At 35.5% G+C, this 10,443-nt stretch overlaps 1 pseudogene; it reads right to left on the bottom strand.

Moving 5' to 3' along the window:
- Positions 1–1,482: 1,482 nt before the first annotated feature.
- Positions 1,483–8,552, bottom strand: LOC116257233 (multicopper oxidase LPR1 homolog 1-like; annotated as a pseudogene).
- Positions 8,553–10,443: the final 1,891 nt, after the last annotated feature.

Below are 10,443 nucleotides of genomic sequence, written 5' to 3'. Positions count from 1 at the left end.
GCAAGGCAAATAGAATCTACATCTTTTAGAATACAAGAAATGGTGCCCTAGTCTCAGTTAAAAATTCAGAAAATCACACTCAAAATTCTTAAGTTTTCAACTATATTCATTTGTTGCCAAATATCCATTTAGCCTTAACATCTATTTGAACCCAAGACACTAAACTAGCCACAGTGAAGCTCTTCCATATAGAAATGGAAGGAGTTATTGGAAGCTAGATACCATTCAGTTCTTTATAACGAAATCAGAAGCCTTCTTTCCTCATAAGTTGCCAAGCATATAATATGTTGTAAATAAGTGTTCAGAATAAAGAGGACCAAAGATATAGTAAAAAATATGTAGATTAACCTTCACCCCCATTTGTCAAAGAAAATTCCAAAATTGATAATGATGTTTGCAAATTACATAAAACATTATATGCTTAAGATAGGATCCAACAGCTTGGTTTACTTGGTTAAGTTTCTATGTAGATATTGTTGTCATAGACAAGTCACTTAAAGATTCGCTAGTCATTACCTCCTATGTCTCCAAATTTGCTGTAAAAAATGTAGGTGATTTGTAGTATTGTTTTGAAAATCAGGCCAGAAATCTCCATCAAAGATTGGTTCTTTCAAAGGAAAGTATATCGTGGTTCTAATAAAGTTGACAAACATAATTGGCGCTAAACCTATTTCAGCTCCTATGGCTTCAAGCTTGACTTGAATGGATTTCTTTGGGACAAAATATAACCATCCAATTTTATATAGAAGAATAGCTGCACTTCAATATGCCACAATGACTATACCTGGCATTGCCTCTGCAGTAAACAAAAATTGCTGATTTAAGCGCAGTCCATGGATTTTCATTCAGCTGTTGTAAAATGTATTGTTAGGTGCTTAAAGCATAGGTTTGACTATAGTATTCTTCTTCGGACATCAACAAATATGGACATTACTTCTTAAAATGATGTAGGCTAGGTTATGTGCACAGATGGCTGAAGATCTAGGCATGGAAGATACTTTGTCTTCACTAGATAGGTTTTAGTATCATGGAATGCCAAGAAACAAAATGTGGTTTCATGATCCAACATTGAAGTAGAATACAAATCTTCAGTGCAAACATTGTAGCAAAAATTATGTAGATCCAACATCTATTTAAAGAGCTCAAAGTAGTTAGTGCAAGCAAACCTGTCCACAGGCGTGATAATGTTGGAGCTGCCTACCTTGCACCACATTCAGTCTATCACTATTTTGCAAGTATATTGAAATTCACATGCACTTGTCATAAAGGAACTTGCTGGGGGTGAAATGACGATTTGATATTTTTTACTCAAGATCAACTCGCAAAAATTTGAATCAAGCACTTGATATGATACTCAAATGGTTCCATTGTTCCTAGTTTTAACTTAATCAAGTTTACCTCTCTGGATATGGTGAACTTGATGGGGAATATTAAGTAATGGTCCATAACGTTATTATCAAATAAAGGCAATTGCACCAATGGCTATATTGGAAAGACACTTAAAGGAATGGAGACAAAGTTAGCCTCAAGAAAAAAAGAAAGCAATGAAAACGTATTATTATCGTAATTAAGGGAATCCACTGCATTACCAGAAGGGTAAGGATTTGGAGCATCGATTTGTAGGAAGACCTCACCGGAGGACTTCGAGAAGTTGATAATCACATCAGTGCCTTCTGCAGGGGAGAGCAATATGGAACTAACAACAATTGGCTAGGCAGGGTAGGAGTAATCTTAAGCTATTTGAGTGAAATTGAGGCCATTGCTCAATGGAAGATGAAAATACCGAGCATTAGCGACACTAGCGATTCGGAAACGGTACTTTCTCGGCTGGACGTTCATGAAGGGCCAAACCTTGCCATGAACTATGATGGCATTGCCGAAGTACTTTGGCTGCCATTGAGGGTTCACACCAGTATAGTTCAGGTATACAGAAGCGTCTTCATTGAAGCTATGGTCGAAGATCATGACCAGGCAATCAAATGAGCCGGAGAGAAGATTTAGGCGGCTCTCCGTCGCTGGATCAGTGATGAGGTACCCCCAAAAAAGACCAGCTATGAGATTCACCCTGGTTTTGCCAAGTGCATGGTCATGGTAGAAGATGATGCCTGGCGGCTGGAGGTCATTTAGATAAGTGTAGGTTGGTGTGGTCCAAGCTGGTCCGGTTTGATTAAAGTCTGCAGTGAACCAAGCGAATGGGCTGCCATCACTTTGTGGTTCATCAATGCCACCATGAAGATGGACGACTGTGGCCACACCTCCGCTCTTTGGTATTGCATTGAGGATCGTTGGATCCCAAGGGAGTATATGGGTGGATGGTTGGTGATTTTCCCATGTGATGTAGGTTGGCACATCTTGAAGGGTCAATATTGTCGGATCAGGAGCTGTTGCTGCGGTTTATGACATTCCAATGCAAACATGGTGGTGTCTAGTAGATCTCTATGGAATATCTGCTCAAGAATTTATAAAAGTTAGAAGGATCAATGGAGAGGAGTATTTTTATTTTTATTATTGAACCATTATCGTGCATTGTGCACAGCAAAAAAGAGCTGGGGCTCTATCCACTCAGGACCAACCGTTGTGGTATGTTTGGGACACAAGACCTTGATATTGAAGATGGCCAACCGTTGGGGGCTGTTCACCAGCCAAGGTAGGCCAGCTTGAATTCTGCTGGAGCTCCTTAAGCCACAACTCGAGCCTAAGTCGATCTTGCATTGACTGGTTTGAGTTTGGTTTAGCTCCAGCTTAAGAAGCTCGAACTCAACTTGGTTAAGCTCAAGCCAAAATTTGGCTGGAGCACAATTAGACGAACCGACACTTGAATGGCTGGAGCTTTTAATATGAATGACAACTAAGACCAACCGAAAACATTCCAATTTACTTATGTAAATCTCTTAGTATATATGATCTTATAGAGTGCCGTGCCAAAATACTCCATCTTTCCAATACTGGGGAAAAATGGGGAATTGAAAATGAATGTTCATAACCATCTAGCGTTTAAGATACTAAGAGACAACATTATAATAAGGGCAGTAGCTTGAGGACAACTTTTTATGAAAAAGGATTGCTCCTAATTAGGTTCAATATTTTTGGGGTATTTTAACTTTAGCCATACGTTCTCCATTTCTTCAATGGGGAAAAGAAGAAGGCTTTGACATGAGAGTTTTACCATGCAATTCATGAGCAAAATATACTCCATCAGGAGCTGATCACATCACTAAAGTAGGACATTTTAAAAACTATTTTACTTAATTTGTGGTGTTGAGATTTCCAAATTATTTTTCGTTCCATACTTGTTCGTGATTTTAATTAAACTCATGCACTTGATCTCCACAAAAGCAACAGCTTTAGGCACCTGTCAAGTTCTACTCGTAAGCAACCAGACTGGGGATTATATTTGAAATTTTTTTAGATGTTCGGTCTATAAGCAGGATTTAGTAGACATTTATTTTCAAGACTAGTTTCATGAAAAATGACATGAGTATTATATATGAAATTTTAACCAGAAGTTGTATAATTTTTGTTTTTTAAAAACATTTTCTTTGATAATACACGTAAAATGTACTTTGCACGGTATACAAACATCCATGCATTCAGAAAGTGGGTGGATTTTGTCTAACATATATATATATATATATATATATATATATATATATATATATATATATATAATGTATTAATCTTGCCTCCTTATTCTTTACCTGTTTAACTAACATAGATTTAACAGTGGCTGTCCTCATCTTAAGTTGTTTATTTCAACACAGGACTCATAACGTTGGCCGCAGATATAAAAGAACACTTCAATAATTTCCTCCCTTACCTGATGCAGCTTTCTTGCAATTCAAGCTACAATATTCTTACCAGCCAACGAGATCACACTTTTGGATGTTCTTATAGTACTGAATGAGATGCATGGAGCAAAAAACAGGTTTTTTTCTCTTTGGTTTGAAAAGTATGGAAAATCGGTCGTACGAAAGAATAGTAAAAGTTAATGCCATTGATTTTCAGAACTCCAACAACCCTAATGTTTCTTGCCTACATCTTTGTTGAATGTAGAATTAATTTTTAAAAGATTACGTTGTCATTGAGTCCTCTCACCTTTCTCCCTCGTACCTCTTTGATTCCTCTTCATTACCTCCCCCGCTCCCGACCCCCTCTTCTGAAACCATTCGAAGGAGAGATAAAGGAAAATAATATTAACACAAGTCCAACAAAGCGTTGAACCTGGAAGAGCGATTGCATCTGCAAATCATACTCTTAACTCTTTTAATAGGTTACCATTCCCCCATATGTTACTAAAAATCAAGCATACATCATATAAAATGGAGGATGCCATGCATTCCTTGAACTGATACACCACGATTTCTACAGATAAGGAGGAAGGTAGGATCAGCATGGCAGGGGTGATAGAGAGAGAGAGAGAGAGAGAGAGTATGAGAGAGAGAGAGAGAGACTCTATTCCAACTATTAGAAAATGAGACTGGTAGAAAAAATCCATGAAAAAACAAGTGTTCTTTTTAAACAACTTGAATAAATATATGTTTTATGTTGAATTGGTATCTACAAACATTGTAGAATATTCACATCATTTTTAAAACCATTTTTGCAAGAACTTAAATGGTCTGATTTTTGTCTCTGTGAAAGTCGCCAGCTCTTCTCCTCTTGTTGGAAATCTCTACAAGTTTGGCAAATTGCTTGTTCTCCGATTATCGGCCTCCAACTAATCCCTGGAGCCATAGTCCATCGTCTAGGTGTCGCATTCAAATTTAGGAAAGAGTATTGATAATGGTAGATTTTTTTAATCATCCGGTCGAGAAGAACGACTTACTGAATTCCATACTGCTGCTAAAGTAGAATGCGCAATTCTAGAAAACTGCAGCAGTAAAGCAAAACAAGCAAGTCAAAGGAACATGTCATCTATACATTACCAATTCTAACTGTATATAGTGATAACTTTGTATGATATTGTAGGAAATCAAGGTGTCAAACCTGCTCTTATAAGTAAAGGTGGACAGCGGGCTCTAAATTTGGTGTGGAGCCAGTCAGATAATTTATTTAAAAGATTATTTGGTTTTGTAAATATATTTGCCGCATGTTGTTGCTTGTTTCGAACACTAGCTTGACCTTCTTTTATTCTATCTCTCTGTTTTGGTTTTTGTCTGTGATTTCTCATTTCCCTTCATCGTTTCTTCACAAAATCACTTTATTTTCATATTGATATTTAAAAAAATATGCTCATTTATATATATAGCACTACCCTTTAAGATGTGAAGCTTTTATATTTAGTGGCGCCCCTTAGCCCAAAATTTCTGCGCTCACCACAGACTATACAAAAGGGTGCACGGCATGCATAACTCGTGATGGCACATTAGTGCAGTGGGTTGACTGTACAGCCTGGATGCCTGCCAGCTACCAAAATATTTGGCCTTTTGGACATTGATTTCCATTAGAGCGAAACTGATTTTAATTGTTGAAGAACTTTATGATCGTCATCTCTCGCTTGCTCATGAAGAAGAGTTAGTTGACTATATGGAGATCTTCTACAAGTCAGACTTGCATGAAGGTGCAGTGATTGTATTGTTTTTTATAAATAATAACTACAGGAGCAAAGATGCAGATCGTATCTTCAATAAAATTATTCCAGTCATACCATGGTAGGTAGGAATAGATAAATGAAGAAATTTGAATTGAGTTTATTTAGTAGAGGAGGTCTTCACGCAATAGTTAAGATGGGAGGAATAAAATTAACATTTGCTAGTTACTTAACGAACACGGCCACTTTGTTGAATGGATAGGTTGCTGATGACAAGTCAACTACAAAAAACTTCCTGTTAATCTATAGTATCCTTGACCGTAATTATCTAATGAAGACTGATAGTGAGAATGGACATCTCGACTTTGGCCTTGTCATCATGTTGTTCCGACGATTAGTCATAGGTAGTCAAGTGTTTTCCAGAGCACAAACAGAGGCAGATTTGTGGAACGCTTACAAAATATCATGCTACCAAATGATCCAAGGACATTTGGCAATAGTTAAAGTATGTTATTGTTTTATGTATCCACCCAAAAATAAGGTATATTAATGGTACAGTTTAATTTTCCGTTAATTGTCAGGGTTGCATGTGGTGATCTGGAGGAGAAAGAGGGCAAGTAATATTCGTGACTCTTATCTCTACTTACTAGAGAAAATACTATATATTGCTACCATTGGTCACCAGTATCTTTTAACAAGCATTTCCCCACCTTTCTCCATTAGAGAAGAAATCAATATGTGCTGCTTGCTTGATTAGCAAAGCTCATGACTTTCCCTGTGTCCTATTTTATTAAATTTCAGAACTCACTACAAGAGAAATAACAGTTAGGAGCACAACAAATGAGAAACTAAAAGCTGTTACTAACGTCAACACCTGGCTATCAATGACAAAACCATTCGTCACTGATTGTCGTGTTTATCATTGACACACATATTTGCTTGCCGATTGTCCAAAACTTTCACATGTTCGCTGTACATTGAAAAAAAAAAAGACTTGCATTGTATGTAATTTTAATAACAAATAACATTTACAAAAATACATGAAAAAAGGTGAAATACATAATAATGAAGGCTTAAAATTTTCATGTAATAAGGAAGTTAAATAAATGAAAAATTAAAGTAACATATTTAAAACTAAAAAAAATGATCAACTTAAAGCAAAGTTTTTCTTATCATATCGCTCTTACTACCATATTTATGTTAAAATCCATCAATAGTATTACACTTTTATCATGGACCCAAATTATCTTCAATATATACTATTGTATCCGGAAAGAAACCATGGACTGGATCCAAGTTATAAAAAAATATACCACTTTGCCCTAGTTTATGTTGTAGAACCGAAATTGAGATCCAGATTATAATAAAAAGAAGATAGAAATGGGTCATCGAGGCAGTATCATCATGCAAAATTAAAACAATTAAATAGTAGCACCTCCTTCAAGTATTAGTGAGAGGGTTTTCCCTATTTAGGGTGTGACTAAGTCTCGCACCTTAAGTGCAGTTTTCTCGTGTTGAAAACAAAAGAGAAATAATCATCTCTAAATTATATTTGAAGTACGGACTTAATTATCATTGAGGTGATGCAGCAGTAGAAGTAAAAATTCTCAATTGGCATCTCTCCAAACTACCTCATCCAAAATTGTTGCCCTCCTAACGCCCTGTTTGGTTGGAGGGAAAGGGAGGGAAAGGAAGGGAGGGAAAGGAAAGGGAAGGGAAGAGAAAGGGAAGGTAAAGGAATGGAATGGAAATGAAAAGAAAGAGGTGATTAAAAACCTTGTTTGGATAGAAAGGAAAGGAAATGAGACTAAAATCATGTTTGTTTGGACTACTTAAAGGAAAAAAAGGATAGAATTCATAATACTTTAGAATAATACCCCTAACAGTAACAACGTTTAAAAAAATGAGAAGTTTCAGAAAAGACACGATTGAAAAAAGCAAAACAAAAATGCCCACCACACCTTGCTCGTGTGTTTCCCACCCCAATGACGCTTGGATACTCTATTGTCCCAAAATGAAAGCCCAGGTATAGAGAGAGAGAGAGAGGTCTTTGGATTCTCTCTCTCTCTCTCTCTCTATATATATATATATATATATATATATATGTGTGTGTGTGTATTCGTGAGAGAGAGGTTTTAACGTGAGATAGTCACCAATAGCCATAAAAAACTTACATAAAAAGAGAGTGAAAACATCAGAACAACAGGGAAATATTCTCTTAAGTAATAACTTTAGATCAATCAAACAAAATGTTGGTAAACAAAATAGTTGTCTAAAGATAAAAAAATCACATAGCAAAATAAAAAATAACATTCAATAATTCCAGCTCAGCTTAGCATCCTAGATAAAACATTCTTTCGCTTAGAAAAAGGACAAACAAAAAATGTTTCCATCCTATCTTTATCATCAGTAAGATAAAGATATGCATTGCTTTGTAACTCTTCTTTAAGACCAATAACTTCAAATGCAGGAAATATGTCTTCTTTATAATATTTATTTGACTGTCTCGGCTCTGGTACGACATCACTTTTTTTCAATTTCATTAGCAACTTTCTCAAAGGCATCTTTCATTATTTCAATTTCTTTTAAGTGATCTTCATTCGCACTTCTTCTCCTTTTACGCTTTAATGATGAACCTGTGTTGGGCTCAACTTGTACTTCACACTCGTCTCGTAGGTTGATAAATGGTTCTAATACTACCTGATTCTAAGAAACCATTTCATCAATAAGCTGGATTGTCTCGCCAGCACTCTCACACGCTAAAGTCATTCAGTTGCGCTTTTCATTTGCTGTCGTCGATCCTTCCCTTGTTGCTTAATCATTACCAAATAAATTTACTAGCTTCTCATAGTTTGGAACAGGTGCCGTCATCCACTTTTTTGCCATTGGATTTGCTGTAAAAAACACAAAAAAAAGGATAACAACGTCAAAGAAACTCATATTTAACATTAAAAGTAAATTATAAAAAAATAATATTAAATTGCTAAAAAGAAATTTAGGTACCTCTATTAGTGGCTTCCATACTTCGGGTTCAACAGTCCACATATTTGTCCTTGAATCAATGCTAAATCCACTCAAATTACTTTTAAAGATGTCATAACAACTATTGAAATTAAACTTGAACGTTTTCATTCGATTTTTTATGTGATCCTTGGTGAGCATTTTACCCAACTTATCATTCATTTCCGTCACAATGTTACATATGCAGTTGTAGTAAAAGTGTCATTCACTCGATTACATATTATTTGTTGAAGCAGTAATGCATCAATAAACACATCATCCATAGATTGGCTCCATTGTATCTTATCAGCCTCTCCTTCGTGTGTATATATTTGATTCTTCTTCATTGTTATTAGCTAAATACATCAATAAAACAAATTTAGGAACAACATTCATAATGAAAAGAAAAAATCACGTGTAATAATAAAAGATCAAGTAATTAAATTCAATGAACGTCTACAATGACAAATAACATATGAAAAAAAAGTCAACATGTCTCATATACACTATTATTCAATTTATTGAAGTTTGAAGTTGATAGTTTTGCCACATAGTCGAAGAAATGTTTTTTCGTGTGAATTCTCCAACCTTATACTCTTCATCTACTTCAACTTGAACCGAATAATTTTCACTAGGTTGATTCATAAGTTCTGCATCAACATCTCCAATAATGCTACCATCTGGATCGACACCCATGAGAAAGTTGTGCAATATACATCATACTAAAATGATTTCCAATTGTGTATTGCACAAATAGTCTGGTTCTGTCAAACTAGCGATAATTGGGAATCTTTTTTTCAAGACACCAAATGATCTTTCAATGACATTTCACAGAGAAGCATGCCGAAGATTAAACAACTCTTTTTCATTCTGCAGGCATCGCTTGGAGTATTCTTTCAAGTGATATATCACACCCCTAAAGGGTGTGATAAGTGCACCCTTTAATGGAAAACCAGCATCGACAAGATAATATTTACCTAAAAAATAAACACAATCACATGTTAAGTTCATATTTCAAAAAATTATTAAATTATACATGCTTTTAATTACAATTACCTTCATGAATTTTTAGTTTGTTTTTTCTCGTTAATGCATTTTTTATGATTCTCAAATCAGAAGTAGTTCCTTCCTAACCTGCTAATAAATATGTAAATTTCATATCAAAAGAACAAGCAGCCAACATATTTTGAGTTGGCCAGTTTTTTCTACCACGGTATCTCGATGCATCCTCTAAAGATACTTTAACACGAACATGTGTTCCATCAATTGCACCAACACAATTATGGAATACGATTCAGTGTTAATGCAATATTGACATATTATGAAGCATAAAAACTAAATTTATTGCCTATTACAACCAAAAAAATGAGAAATGCTATGATCCAGCCATTGTTTAGAAGCATTATTGCTGTTCCAGACAGTTGTAATTGTCTATCTCAAATTTGTGATGTTACAGGCCCATTTTTATAGATGGACCAGTTGTCTTCAATATGGTGAGTACAGACTTGCTTTTAATTAATTTTTTTCCTTGTTTATGGTATGAACCACGTGAATTTGAATTGAGAAAGTTACAGAAAACTGAAAATCGACAGAATCATTATGTAGTTTGTCTTTTGCAAGTTGAATTTACATCTTTCAATAGTAAAACTGAAAAAGGTGGATCATGCGACAAAGTGGGCAGCAACAAAAATAAAAAAAACGCAGCAACCAAAATCAGAAAAACCACAACCACCGAAAACAGAAAAAGGCAGCAAAAAACTCACCTTGTTTCAGACGGACGTTGGAATAGGGTGTCGCAGTGGTGTTGGAACAGGATATCGCAGCAGTGTGCCCTCTTTCTCTTGGAGAGGAAGGAGGCAACAGTATTGCAACTGTACTTGATTCAGTTGATCATAAACTACCCACTCTACCTT

The sequence above is a fragment of the Nymphaea colorata genome, chromosome 7, assembly GCF_008831285.2.
Source record: "Nymphaea colorata isolate Beijing-Zhang1983 chromosome 7, ASM883128v2, whole genome shotgun sequence".
NCBI classification, from domain to species: Eukaryota; Viridiplantae; Streptophyta; class Magnoliopsida; order Nymphaeales; family Nymphaeaceae; genus Nymphaea; species Nymphaea colorata.
Note: the sequence above shows the minus strand (reverse complement) of the source record. Positions and strands in the feature narration are given on the sequence as shown.